The 15,177-nt window shown below is 41.3% G+C and overlaps 1 protein-coding gene across 5 annotated transcripts in view; it reads left to right on the top strand.

Annotated features, from left to right (window-relative positions):
* Positions 1 to 10,466: 10,466 nt before the first annotated feature.
* LOC121306611 (protein FAM214B-like) overlaps positions 10,467 to 15,177 on the top strand; it is a 51,240-nt gene continuing 46,529 nt past the window's right edge. For 2 of the 5 annotated variants that reach the window (XM_041238447.1, XM_041238429.1), the window contains exons 1-3: positions 10,467 to 10,625; positions 10,771 to 10,849; positions 12,097 to 12,253. The gene's annotated coding sequence lies outside the window, so the exon portion shown is untranslated. The remainder of the gene's footprint in view (positions 10,626 to 10,770; positions 10,850 to 12,096; positions 12,254 to 15,177) is intronic. The other 3 variants (XM_041238448.1, XM_041238434.1, XM_041238444.1) reach the window with 2 other exon arrangements.

Raw genomic sequence — 15,177 nt, 5'->3', positions numbered from 1 at the left:
AGAAAGGAAATGAAACATCTGCTTTTGACAAGACAGAGAAAGAAAATCAATCCGGCTATTTTTGTAAAAAATGGTTTTGATTAATAAATAAATAAATACATTCTAGCTTTTCATAACCTGAACCGGTATTACAGTGTCTTTTATGAGCTCAACATTTTGGAGCAATAAAGATCAGGACAAAAGGACATTGGTTTACTTGATAATAACTGAAGTTTCCTGTAGGCAGTACAAACTTGTAGCATACCTGTTTCCTTCACATTTCCTTGATTTCAAGGATGTAAGTATAAAATATTCATGTCCATTGTCCACTTCCTCACTGTGTTTCCTTGAATATTACATTAAAAATGACAGTCAAGTTTCTCTTTCCTGGTAAAGCAGCCTGATACTGCAGTCAAATCCTGAAAAGCAATCTCACCAGTGTCCTCAGTGGCTAGCAATGTTTACTACCTTCAAATGTCAGGAGACTGTTCTAGTACTACAAGACATACAGGCTTTACAGGGATATGTACTGCCCTCTGGTGGGTATATTGTAGAACAGCTGATATTACTGGCGGTTCAAGTGGGAGTGTCTGTTTTATGGTTTAGTTTTGAACCAGCGCACCTTCCCTCCTTTTTCATGTATTTCATATACTGTACAAAAAGGAGCTTCAGCGGTCAATGTGGAATGTATTTCAACACAGAAAACCAAATGAAGCAGGACAACCCTGTATGAAAGTGTCCCGTGGTAAATGCATAGTATACCATGGTGAAAGCATGGGGACCTGCAAGCACACTGTGCTAAACTGTTGTAAGGGAAGGACGTTCTGAGTGGTGGTTTAGGGTGTTGCTGTTTGTTATTTCGCTAGGACACTCCTGTGAAATGAACCTCCACGACCCATTAAATCTTCCCTGGTCATTGCATGTCAAATCCTTTGAAAAGTGAAGCCAAGCCTTTTCCTGGTAAACAAATGACAACCTGATACTGCGTAGCTCTGGACAAACACCTTTTATCATCACCCCAGACAATGACCTGATGGTACTTCAGAAAGTCAAGTGAAACATACTGAATTACATACCACTTAACGGAAAACTGAAATGGAAGAATGTGACATTTTGAAATCTGACGTGAAATATTGTACCACTATTATGGGCTCTGATAGACTCTTGCGATGTTATTCCTTTGAGTATATGATGTTAAATATAAGATCTAAATTAAGTTTTTATATATATATATATATATCCTAAAACTGTAGGTGATGCTGAGCTTTAGGTCAGAGACATGTTTCATTCACTGGTATAAACTTATTTTTACTGCAAGCTGCATTTTGGTCTAATGCTTTCATTTTGATTGTTTTTACATGGAATTCCAGTGCCCTCTTGTGGCTATATTATAGTCCTGCATTCATTCAGTATTAATGATATTAATACAGTCACGTCTACTGATCGTAACCAGCCCAGAATCTTTATTAATTAGAACTGGACCAGATCAATCATTTAATTTATTATGTATTGAAATCTCTGCCATGTATTCTATGGTATATAAACGCTGCATCTCTCTTTATGTATTATACTATGTAACACAATTTTTGTTCCTGGGTAGTAAGTGTTATTTCCTAATTGCTTATGCCTCAAAAGTATAGGAAATGGCTATTATTCCCCACAAACTTTGCTTTGTGACCAGGACAGTGATATTTTGAAATTGACCTATTTCCAATGAGAAAACGGGAGAATTTGTGTCTTTTCGTTCACATAAAGTCAGAAAAAAAAAACATATGAATCTAAATTAACATGTATTTATACTAAAGTAATACAAAAATGACTACAAAAGATTTAGAAGTGAGTAGTTTTTCAAGATTTACGATTATACTGTAAATCACTTTCACGAATCAGCCCCCAAATGTAGTCTCCCATCATGTTCTCGTTATACTGTCCTTGATAGCGGCGTTCAAAGTCCAGTATATCCTGGGGGAAGCGCTCGCCTTGCTCCTCCGAGTACGCTCCCATGTTCTCCTTGAATTTATCAAGATGAGCATCAAGGATATGGACTTTGAGGGACATCCTACAGCCCATTGTGCCGTAGTTCTTCACCAGAGTCTCAACCAGCTCCACATAGTTTTCAGCCTTGTGATTGCCCAGGAAGCCCCGAACCACTGCGACAAAGCTGTTCCAAGCTGCTTTCTCCTTACTAGTGAGCTTCTTGGGGAATTCATTGCACTCCAGAATCTTCTTTATCTGTGGTCCGACGAAGACACCGGCTTTGACCTTTGCCTCAGACAGCTTAGGGAAGAAGTCTTGAAGGTACTTGAAGGCTGCCGACTCCTTATCTAGAGCTCTGACAAATTGTTTCATAAGGCCCAATTTGATGTGCAGTGGTGGCATCAGCACCTTCCAGGGGTCCACCAGTGGCTCCCACTTGACGTTGTTCCTCCCCACAGAGAACTCGGTCCGCTGTGGCCAGTCCCGCCTGTGGTAGTCCCAAAGGCAAAGATAGCAGGGAAACTTGGTAAAACCGCCTTGGAGACCCATCAGGAATGCCACCATTCTGAAGTCTCCTATGACCTCTCAGCCGTACTCATCATACTTTAAGGCTTCCAGCAAGGTCTTGATGCTGTTGTAATCCTCTTTGAGGTGCACTGAGTGAGCCAGGGGAAGAGACGGGTACTTGTTACCATTATGGAGCAGCACGGCTTTGAGGCTCCTGGATGAGCTGTCAATGAAGAGGCGCCACTCATTCTGGTTACAGGCGATTCCGATTGCCTCGAACAGACTGGTCACATTGTGGCAGAAGCAGAGCCCATCTTGACGGGTGAAGAAGCTGGAAAAAGGTTGGTGACGCTTCCTCTGATCTGCGACTTGCACACTTTCATCCAACAAGTTCCACTGCTTGAGCCTAGACGTCAAAAGCTCGGCATTGGACTTGGTGAGACCAAGATCTCTAATCAAGTCGTTGAGGTCTTTTTGGTTGGGGTAGTATGGGTTTCTCTCCTCAGCTCCACCTCTGAAATTGTCATCTGGATCTACAATGTCTTCCTCGCTCTCTGACTTGCTGCTCTCTTCTAAAGACGGCTGCTCTCTCTCCGGAGGAGTGGGTACGGGGAGCTCATGGCAGTGTGGCACTGGGGCGATGGATGAAGGAAGGTCCGGATACATGATAGCAGGTGCATTCTTGCCAGTCCGACGTTTGGAAGGGTCCACCATGCAGAAGTAGCAGTTGCTTGAGTGAAATATGCCTTGTAGGCCTCACACATCTTAGCAGATGCTTCCACGGAGTACTTTTTCGCTCTTGTCTTGATAAATTGGCCGCAGACATAGCAAAATGCGTCTGCCGGATGCTTGCAGCCTCTTGATGCCATCTCAGAAAAATGCAGATATGTATCCACTTAGGCAGCTGGAACTAAACTGAACTGGTGGGCTTAAGGCCCCTGTATTTATACTACTATTTATATTACTGGAAAGTTCTAGAAAGTTCTAGAAGTTACTCCAAGTTTACTCAGCACTGAATCTATCTGGAATGTTCTGGAAAATAGGTCAATTTCAAAATATCACTGTCCTGGTCACAAAAGCAAAGTTTGTGGGGAATAATAGCCATTTTCTATACTTTTGAGGCATAAGCAATTAGGAAATAACACTTACTACCCAGGAACCAAAAAAAAAAAAAAAATTTGTTACACGGTGTTAATGTTATGGATGTGTTGAAAAGGGGTTAAAGGAGAGATTACGAGGCTCACGATGTGTGAAAGAGGGTTAGAGTAGGAGAGATTACGAGGCTCACCTTCAACACTGTGATGACATGATGAAACCCAGAAACAAGTCAAGAATACAAGCGAGAATAGTGCGCTGTTTTAAACCCTTTCCATTCTGTCAGTCCATTCATTAGACAGAACCTTTTCTTAAGCACACTCCTCATTTCTAGCACCCAACTGCAAACATCCCACCAAGTTACTCTTTACAGCCGCTAGATGGCAGCAAAGATACAGTATGTACTGTACCATGGTTCAAAGTGGTTAGTGTTAAAAAAGCCATTTGAGACCACTCCATATTACGATCTATATTATTCATATACTGCCTGCATTTTCCACAGTGTGAATACTAGCCTCACAATGTATTGTTAACATTCATTAATGACCACGTGCAACCATATAATTGCCCCCCTGTAGACATTGGCTTCATGTGTAATTATTGTGTTTCAGGGGGACAGGTTACCGGTTATTCTCTGGTGTAGCTGCTGTTATTGGAATGAATACGTGTTTAAGAGTGCTGTTGATGCCACTGGGAAGCGTTCTCCTTTTTAAAGAGTCTTCAGGATTTGATGGCTGAAATAGAGAGATTGACTGCTGAAATCTCGCGGTATATTTAAGAGCGAAATGCGGAGTACAATATGCTAGCTTCGAGTAACACTCTCAAGGTGAGAGTTCACGACCTGGGCCCAGCTCGCTCTCTTTAACCCAGCAAAAAGTTTATTCTTTCGTCACACCTCAGTATAAAATAAGAAACAGAAAATGATCTTTTCCTGACCACTTATCTAAATTCTTATCAATGTTTAATGTGTTTTACGTCGAACAAAAGACACCTCTGTCTGTCTGCTGTCTGACTGTCTGTCTTACGATGAGATTACTGACCTTCATGTCACAAGTCAAATGGGAGTGATACTAGTTTGACTGTGTTCGGTTTCACATCAAAGGTCGATGACGAAAGTAACACTGAAGCCACGATATGAAAATGTTCCGAGCTCCTCATCAACGATACGGAAAACTGCTATACTAAATAAGTTGTAGTAGTACTATAACTTACTTTCGTTTACATTTGGAATGGCGAGACGGTTAACTTACACGTACGGAAGCCAAAACTGCAAAATAAAACGTGACTTTTTATTTTGCACAAATCGAGGTTGAGCCGGACTCCACCTCTACCGCTGAATGGAGATGGCGATGGAGACAACCGTTCGTGTTGGCAAGCTTGTGAATTCCTCCCGCAGAGTGGCGTCATTGGTCTTAACCCACGTGACATGTTCCTCACTGTACAAGGAGGGTCGTTCTTCAGCAACAAAGTCGTTGTTTCATCCAACCGTTTAGCTCCCAGGACGAGGGTCCTGTCAGAAATCGAGGGTCCTGTCAATGAAATATGACTGTGACTATGTGATTGCTGCAGTATATTGAAAAGGGTCCTGTCAGAAATATGACTGTGGGTCCTGTCAGAAATATGACTGTGACTATGTGATTGCTGCAGTATATTGAAATCGAGGGTCCTGTCAGAAATATGACTGTGACTATGTGATTGCTGCAGTATATTGAAATCGAGGGTCCTGTCAGAAATATGACTGTGACTATGTGATTGCTGCAGTATATTGAAATCGAGGGTCCTGTCAGAAATATGACTGTGACTATGTGATTGCTGCAGTATATTGAAATCGAGGGTCCTGTCAGAAATATGACTGTGACTATGTGATTGCTGCAGTATATTGAAATCGTTTTCAATTGCACACGTATCTGATCAATGCTCTTTGAATTGTTAAGCTGCTGTTTCTTTTTCTATACAGACTGTGATATATCAGTGAATATATTATGTCATATTTATAGGATAGGGGTAAAACTACACTAAACCTGATGAAAGCAGAGAATTCCAGAAAAATGGCAGATGCAGAAACCAATAATTTGAACTGAGCACTCCACAGCTGTTTTCAGTTAGTGTTACACTTCCTTGGTCATTTCAACTGAAAAGTGTAATTATCTCCACCTCTTTTGGCACCTTCTTTCCTGTACTTAACCAACCAGCTGCCCCCCCTGTTGAGTGACATTCTTTACAGCCTATAGAATGCTTTTATCCCTAAGACACAGCTTGACCCTGGGAGAGAAACAATAACAGACTTCCTTAGAGACAAGGACACTGAGACCTTTCTTGAATCATGTTTTAAAATGAAAGTATGTATGTTTGATACAACATGTGTTTCTTTCAAAATTACACACTTGAGCCGTTTATAGCAAATGTAAGTGCACACAAGGTTATTACTGTGCTAGCTACAACCAATTCAATATGTCATTTGTAACCTCAATGCTGCTGGTAATAGTAGCAGGATGAGTGTATCTGTTTGTTTTTAAGTGTTATTAATAATAGTGGCAAACAGGTTTCAGGGACTGGGAATGTAATCCAACTGGAAAGTCAACAACGCTTTCTGACAAACTGCACAGAACACTAGCCTGTAGTAACATACACCATCTGTTAATGTTTCAGGCTAAATGTGAATAGAATCGAGGAGCACTGTTCTTTTGAATATATGTATGACTTTAAATGATTTAAATGAGCAGCCGGATCAAGAGGACTCGCTGTTCTCCTTCACATTGAGCTCTTACATTGCATACAGCACCCTGTAATCTACAGTAAAGGTAGAAGATGTATTTAGCATATATTGCCTTTATCTCTTGCTACAGTAAACTTTTAGAAGTGATAAGGCTTTAATGTCACAGGGAGCTCCTTTAATGGTAACACTCCTCCAGGCTCTGATAACACTTCCCCACTGAGTGCAAGGCGGTCTGTTTTAGGTGTTTCTACATCATGAAGGGTCTGGGGCCATTCGAACTAGAAACAAAAAGGCAGTATCCTTTTGTAGGTTGTACTGGATACTGTGAGTTTACACAATGGTGCAGCTACAAATGTGCATCCCTAATTTACATAGTTTCATTAACTAGTACCAGTGCTGAATAAAGCAGCATCTCTTTTTATTTCCAGCATTGTGTTTCACACCCTGGTGTTATTGTTATAATTATTATTATTATTATTATTATTATTATTATTATTATTATTATTTAATTCTTAGCAGACGCCCTTACCCTAGGCGACTTACAGTTGTATACAAAGGAATTACAGTACAATGAAGAGCAAGAAACAAAATACAATGACTTCAGTCCTAATAAGAGTGAATTCAAAACACAGTACGATTTGATATCGGGGCAGTTCAAGAGCAGATAACAGTGTTGATAGTTCCATCAGGGTTAGATACAAGTGCAGGTGAAATAGAGTACTACAGATTGGGTTCAGTGCAGGATTAAATACAGTAACATAGGGAGCAGATCAGTGCAAGTTAAAGTGCATTAAAGGCAGAGTGCTATATTGTCCAGAAGGGAAGAGCTGAGTTTTACAGGTGTTGTCTGAAGAGGTGTGTCTTGAGGAGGCGTCGGAAGGTGGTCAGGGACTGGGCAGTCCTGTCATCCGTAGGAAGGTCGTTCCACCACTGCGGGGCGAAGGGTGGAGAAGGAGCAGGCTCTGGAGGCAGGGGAGCGTAGAGGAGGTACAGCCAGTCATCTAGTGCAAGTGGTGCGGAGAGGTCGGGTGGGGGTGTAGGGAGAGATGAGGTCTGGAGGTAGCTGGGTGCAGTCTGGCCAAGGCATCGGTAGGCGAGTACAAGAGTCTTGAACTGGATGCGAGCGGTGATCGAGAGCCAATCGTCAATGGCCAAGCAGTGGAGTAGCATAGGAGAAGCGAGGCAGAGAGAACACCAGACGAGCAGCGGAGTTCTGGGTGAGATGGAGCGGACTGGTGGCGGACACAGGGAGACCGGCCAGGAGGGAGTTGCAGTAGTCTAGGCGGGAGAGTACCAGGGCCTGAATGAGGAAGGAGGGTGAGTTAGTAGGGGAGACAGAGGGTGTTGGGGTTGGAGCCGGAGGGGGTGGGGGGGAGAGGTGTTAAAGGGTTTGTGGATATCAGTGAATTTAGAGGAGAAGATGTGCATTCCAGGCCTCTTATGCAATAATCCAGAACTGAATAGCTATTAGCAATATCTGACGAGCCCAAGGTAAACCACATGGGTGTAGTAATGTGGAACCTGCAGTTAATGTGTGCCAGGTTCAAGATGAACAGATTATTGGGAGTCATGCTACAGGTATGTATCAAAGATAAAGGGGTTTGGATTAAGCATTTCTGCCATCGTAAAGGGAGTGGCTATACAGCCTCCTTACCATTCTGGTGACAGGGTTATCTTTGGTTGGGAGAGGCTGGAGTTGAAAGAATTGTTCATTTGTTTGCTTTTGTTTTTAATTGTTTAAGCCTCGGCTGCATGTCTCAAATCTATAAAGAAATCTACAGCTGTGGCCAAACATTTAGCAATGTCTAGAATTTTAGGATTGAGACCAAATACAAATATAAAGTATAGGAACATTATTTAAATATTTTATTTAACATCATGTAATCAGTGAAACTACAAAATCATATTGCAAAGGTAGTAGTACAATATTTCATGTTAGGTTTCAAAATGTCACATTTTTCCATTTTTGTCAGTTTTTCATAAAGTATATGGAAAACTTCAAACTGGTGCCTAATTCAATATGTTAATGTAACATTATTCAGCAGGTTTCATTCAGCTTTATGAAGCAGAATGAGTTCATTCTACAGGGTGATGCAAAACATCTGGCCATAGCTGTAGAGTCAAATAAGTGCAAGGGATTGAGAGCAGCCTGTGTAACAGGAATGGAATGGCTTTGAACCCTTTCAGCTCTGCTTGCTGGTGAATGTATAGCACTGAAATATGTTTTGGAAAAAACAAACAAAAACACAATTCTAATATTCTTCATAAATAGTATTACTTCTGCTTAATGCACCATGTCTCCCCAGTCCTCCATGCTTCAGTTCTTTGTGGAGTCTGAGCTCTGTGAAGATGCGTGTGCAGTGGGGGAGGGAAGGCTTGCTCTTTTCTAATGCTCCTGCTGATTCAGCTCATGCAAATCTGCTCCAGCACTACATTAATAAGGGATTTATCATTTTACATTGTATGACCATGATAAAAACACCCACTGCTTTTTCTTTTTCTTTTTTTCGTACCAACATGACATTCCAATTACGTTTCTCTACTATCATCAATGATGAGAAATACCCAATCTAATGTACATGATGCCCGCTATGGGATTCTGCTTTAAGAACTTTTCAAATGTTAAAACCATCGCATGTATTAAAAGGTAGCTGCGGCGTGCAATAGAGACATTTGAAATATGGCTGTGCAACACAAATCATTAGCTCTCTCAGTCTGTGGGCGAAAGGTTTGAAGTCTTTTTTTACAGTAGGCTGAAGAGAGTGCAGCTGGAGGGCTGTGCACTGCCCCAGTGTGGCTTACAAGCATAGTATGCGAGGTCCCTGGACCCGAAGAGATATATATATATATATATATATATATATATATATATATATATATATATATATATATGTAGACACACACACACATACTGGGAAGAGATATTTGGGTTTATTTGTAAGGTTACTGGTAGTCATTGTGGGGGAAAATGATGGACATCTGAAAAGCTCCGCTCAATATGCCCAATAATCCAAAAAGAGCGAATGCGCATACTGATCAGAAGGCTTTGTGGAGCGGGAAAGATTACAAGGAGTTGCAGGGGTGGTACTGTAATGCATGGGGGCACTGTGTTGGGAATACCCTGCCTTGTTCTAATAGAAAGGCCACACCCTGTACTTATCTTGTAAGGGACAAGAGAAAAAGTTTGTTTTCTTCCTGAATAATTAAATGGTTTTGTTAAAACAGCACATTATTGCAAACTTAATAAATGTATACGTAAGACCACAGCTCCATTAAAAGTGTTGTACTTTTTTTATTTTCTTTTAAGCAAGACACCTTTCTCACATTTTTCTGTGGATCTTTGGCTATGACCCTTTCAAGGGATTGAAGTTAGCCCATAAAAAGTAATTATTCTTAAAAGTTGCCATCTGGAAAAAAAGTCTGTTTACTTTTGGCATTTCTAACCTCCAAAGATGCAAATATTTTCACCTTATATATATTTTCATATTTTCATATGTGCACCTGGATGGGACGCTGGTGTCCCGTGTGAGATATAAACAAGCAAAACAGTATATAAAACATTTAACAAGGTCGGTATTCTACATGAAACGCCTATCGTGAAACACAGACAACACAAAGACATTTTAATTTGGCGTACGATAATTAAACTCCAGTAATAGGACACCGCAGCTTTAAGCGCTCACTTTGTCTATCTGTGTCCTACATGTAGAAAAACGCTTGAATCGTCAGAGGCTGCGATTACAACATACAGAAGACGGAACTACTGTACTCAACACAACCATGAAGCCGCGGAGGAAAAGCAGGCGGGGTAAATTATACAGCTGCCGTTCTTGGTAACTCAGCGCGGGTGTCGTTCTGCACTTGCAGTGCCCTGCGTCAGAGAAGGAGCTGCGTCCCTGCTGAGTGGATGAGCACGGCGGCGGTCGCTTAGCCCCGGCTTCCCTTGCTGTTAGCTGTCACTCGCTACTTCCATGAATTTCAAGCCAGGCGAGAAAGACAACACAGCACGTGTATTGGGCGGGCCCCGTACTATTCGCATCCTCACTTTGGTAGCTGTCTCACACCCTCCAGCGAATCAGAGACCACTGATGCCGGGAATAATAATTTGTGTTTGCAAACAGGGCGTTCATCTGGCCATCGATTGGTCAGCGTTGAAGCGTGTAAGGCTTTGGGGCGGGTTAGTTTCGGCTAGAGGAGAAAAACCCGGAAACGTTTTTTTTTTCCTTTAAAGGGACCTAGCCATGTTCTGGGGCGGAGGCATTGAGGAAACAGCTGAGAGGAGCCACGAAGAGAAAGGAGAGATAGAGGGAGAAAGATAGAGGGAGAAAGATAGAGGGGGGTCACGGAGGAGGTTTGTAACAGTAACGAACTTATTATTGTTTTGATTTGAAAATGTCGTTCTGCCGTGCAAGTGGAACGACCCTGGCTGAATTAAAATGTCACTTTTAATACCAGTGGCCCGTGTTCAAACCGTCTTGTTTTTTTGATTTCTGCAGAGGGACGGAAGGGGGTTGTCGCTGTAACCCTGTAGTTGCTGGCCCGATTGCTGCTAGACTTTTCCAGCTGTGTGTAAGGGTAAGTAAAGAATATACATAATAAACGATTCATAATTCGTTATTTTATTAAAGATGCCTTTCCTTGGTGTGTAGCGCTTTCTTGATACTGTTAAAATCCCGATGGTTTAGTTATTGTCTTTATTTTTATATCCTATTTTTTGTTTTTTGTTTTGTTTCGTTGTTATAAACGTTTTCCACTAAGGTACAGCAATCGAAGACAAAACTGTGACTTGCATTGAAGACCATGGCAGCTCAGACATTCACAATGGTACAATTTAAGAGATGTCCCGGTCCATGTAATTTTAAGCGTTGTAATCTTGACACGCAGTATTGCTATTAGTATTTAGAAGTGCCGGTATTCAGAATTCCCCGTCACAAAAGCAACGAGCAAGCTAACCACAGTAAGCTAGCGTGACCAAATCTCTTAAAAACACACACACACACACACACACACACACACACACACACACACACACACACACACACACACACACACACACACACACACACACACACACACACACACACACACACACACACACACACACACACACACACACACACAGACAGAGGTGATCTAACTTTTTTTATTCTTTTTAAATTTCATTAGCTGCTCTCTGGGATCCGACTAAACAGATTATTACCTACAACGCCACAAAGCAACATTTCTAATGTAACTTTCATTACCCAAACCACTATCGGAGCACAATATGCGTCAACAGAACTGCCCAGATCATTTAGATAATACCAGATGTATGGCGCGTACAATAGCTGTTTTCAGATACAACAAAGTCTGTTTGTCCCATACAGCAGGTCTGAGTAAAGGTGGCAAATATTAAGGCTGGCCAAATGTAGCAAGAAGTTCTCCTGACTTGTCCTGACTTGATCAAACTTGGTAAAGTTCGTGGCGCTGAGCTTGCAGGGCAGGTATTCCTTCAGTGGCAGTGACTTGTTCAAAAAAGACACTAGCCTCAGATGAAAGCTATTATAATAACATTACAGGAGTGGAAATAAGACTTCCGTTGCATAGAAATTTGATTCCTGGATTTACGATGAGTTAAGACACTTAGCTTGTTACAGACACACTGTGGCTAATCAAATACATGTGAAATATGAGTCTAATGATAGATACGCACATGCATGGCATATCTATTGACTTTTTATTAACATGGAACTAAGCTTCAGCAAATGGTTAATTGTATATTAATGAAACACTTCTTTATGACACTCAGTATAAAGCATTGCTACTTTTCTTTTTATCTTTAGAAGATGTTGACAGCTGTGTAATACCTGCAGTTAAAACGAATCTTGAACTCGCTCCAGCTCACCAAATGATCGTCACAGAAAATCAGATGAAATAGTGTCCTGGGATTCATTTATAGACTTCACTCTTGGCTCGGTGTGAGGAATGGCATTGGTCACTGTGAGTTTCCCGTTATGGCAGCATTGTCTGGTGCAATGGATGCTCACGCTTTATTACACAAAACTGATATATAGCGATGCCAGGTAATACTAGAAACCCCATAAAGATATATCATTCAGAAAAGGTGCTCCGCGTGGAGTGCAAGATGCTGCCTATAGCCTGGAGGTCGCCGGTTCGAGTCCAGGCTGTTCCAATGCCGACCGTGGACGGGAGTTCCCAGGGGGCGGCACACAATTGGCCGAGCGCCACCCGGTGGGGGGGAGGGCTTAGGTCGGCCATTGTGTCCTCTGCTCTCTGCTGACCAGCGACCCCTGTAGCCTGGCTGGGCACCTGCAGGCTTGCCTGTAAGCTGCCCAGTGCTGCGTTGTTCTCTGACGCTGTAGCTCTGGGTTGGCTGCATCCCTGTGAAAAAATAAGTTTTCCCCATACAGCAGGTAAGAGACTTGCATTGGGATCACACAGGATCTCCTTACAACCATTTAGAGAAGCTCATGATTCTTTATTGCAGGTTAGTAATAATAATAATAATAATAATAATAATAATAATAATAATAACATGTTTGGGCTGAACTGGCAGTGTCTAAGAAGAGGGTAGAAGTATTCAGACCTGGCTCAGCTGCTTGACAGAGATTGGAGAAGCTCACGGGTGGGACTAGGTTGAGTGTAATTGAGTTATCCTTGGTTCATTAGCTCACAGGGAGAGAGAGTATTGCCATGCCTGATGATGAAGCATGAATCATCAGATAGTTTTCTAAGTGCTCTGCAATGGGATTTTGTTGACTTCTCACTATGGTAATACATTTAGTCATGGTTTACCTGGGAGTCCCTTCAATAGAATTTCATTGAAACTATTGTTAATGTAAACGGGCGTGGTTTGCATTACAGGTGCCAAACAGTTTGATACCAACTACAAAAAAAAAGGTTAGTTGTAGCTAATAAAACCATTTAATAAATCAGACCTGTTTCTCACTTCCATTAGTTATATAGGTTTAAATGTGCAGTTTTGAAAAAAACACGTTCTTGTAAACCTCACTAGTGTGATTTTACACTGAAAAAAATGTGTTACTGCTTCACTTCCTAGGTCTTCTCTCCAACAGCAGCTGTCTTTATGGTCAAAGCATCCTCCTGGCTTCAAAGCTGGCCGGTCAATAGGGGAAGCAGCTGGTGGTTACTAAAAAAAAAAAAAAAATTTAAAAACTGCTCTGAAATGATCAAGAGACTGCAAGTCCCCCTGAAAGCAAGCCTGCAGACAGATATATATTAAACCTAGTATAGTGCCACATACCAGGGTTTAAAATGAAAATACAGTTTTGTTAGAGGTGCATGGGGTGGGAAATGTGTACTGTGATTTTGTTAGCTACAATCACGTCAACATTTAAATATTTGTTTTTGTAGATGGTCTCTTGAAAAAGCATATGTAACACTTTGTGTATCGCACACATTTTGCTTGCTGTGTATTTACACTTGAAGTAACTTAAAATAATTATGGTGATTAAGTAGATTCAAGAAAATGCACAGAGTCCTTTTCTTCAATCAGTTGCCAGGTTTATTGAAATATGCAGGGAGTCTGGTCCCAGGTACAGGACAAATGGAGTGCTCATCATTACAATGTTTGCATGACATGAAATACCCTTCTGTATAGATGGTCCACCTCCCCTTTCTCTGACACTTAACCAGTAGCAAAGGTACTTTAATTTATTGAGTGTGTGTGTGTGTGTGTGTGTGTGTGTGTGTGTGTGTGTGTGTCTGTGTGTGTAGTCTAGTGTGACAGCCTCTGAACTCAGTGCATTCTTCACACTCCTGGAGACAAAAGGTCCATACATCTGCCTTTTGTTATCTTAAGAACATAAGAAAGAAAGTTTACAAACGAGAGGAAGCCATTCGGCCCATCTTGCTCGTTTGGTTGTTATTAGCTTATTGATCCCAGAATCTCATCAAGCAGCTTCTTGAAGGATCCCAGGGTGTCAGCTTCAACAACGTTACTGGGGAGTTGATTCCAAACCCTCACAATTCTCTGTGTAAAAAAGTGCCTCCTATTTTCTGTTCTGAATGCCCCTTTGTCTAATCTCCATTTGTGACCCCTGGTCCTTGTTTCTTTTTTCAGGTCAAAAAAGTCCCTTGGGTCGACATTGTCATACCTTTTAGAATTTTGAATGCTTGAATTAGGTCGCCGCGTAGTCTTCTTTGTTCAAGACTGAACAGATTCAGATTTAGCCTGTCTGCATATGACATGCCTTTTAAGCCCGGAATAATTCTGGTCGCTCTTCTTTGCACTCTTTCTAGAGCAGCAATATCTTTTTTTATAGCAAGGTGACCAGAACTGAACACAATATTCAAGATGAGGTCTTACTAGTGCATTGTACAGTTTTAACATTACTTCCCTTGATTTAAATTCAGCACTTTTCACAATGTATCCAAGCATCTTGTTGGCCTTTTTTTTTTTTTTATAGCTTCCCCACATTGTCTAGATGAAGACATTTCTGAGTCAAGAAAAACTCCTAGGTCTTTTTCATAGAGTCTTTCTTTAATTTCTGTATCTACCATTTGATATTTATAATGCACATTTTTATTTCCTGTGTGCAGTACCTTACACTTTTCTCTATTAAATGTAATTTGCCATGTGTCTGCCCAGTTCTGAATCTTGTCTAGATCATTTTGAATGACCTTTGCTGCTGCAACAGTGTTTGCCACTCCTCCTATTTTTGTGTCGTCTGCAAATTTAACAAGTTTGCTTACTATACCAGAATCTAAATCATTAATGTAGATTAGAAATAGCAGAGGACCTAATACTGATCCCTGTGGTACACCACTGGTTACCACACTCCATTCTGAGGTTTTTCCTCTAATCAGTACTTTCTGTTTTCTACATGTTAACCACTCCCTAATCCATGTACATGCGTTTCCTTGAATCCCAACTGCGTTCA

Source organism: Polyodon spathula, chromosome 2 (assembly GCF_017654505.1).
Source record: "Polyodon spathula isolate WHYD16114869_AA chromosome 2, ASM1765450v1, whole genome shotgun sequence".
Lineage (NCBI taxonomy): Eukaryota > Metazoa > Chordata > Actinopteri > Acipenseriformes > Polyodontidae > Polyodon > Polyodon spathula.
Note: the sequence above shows the minus strand (reverse complement) of the source record. Positions and strands in the feature narration are given on the sequence as shown.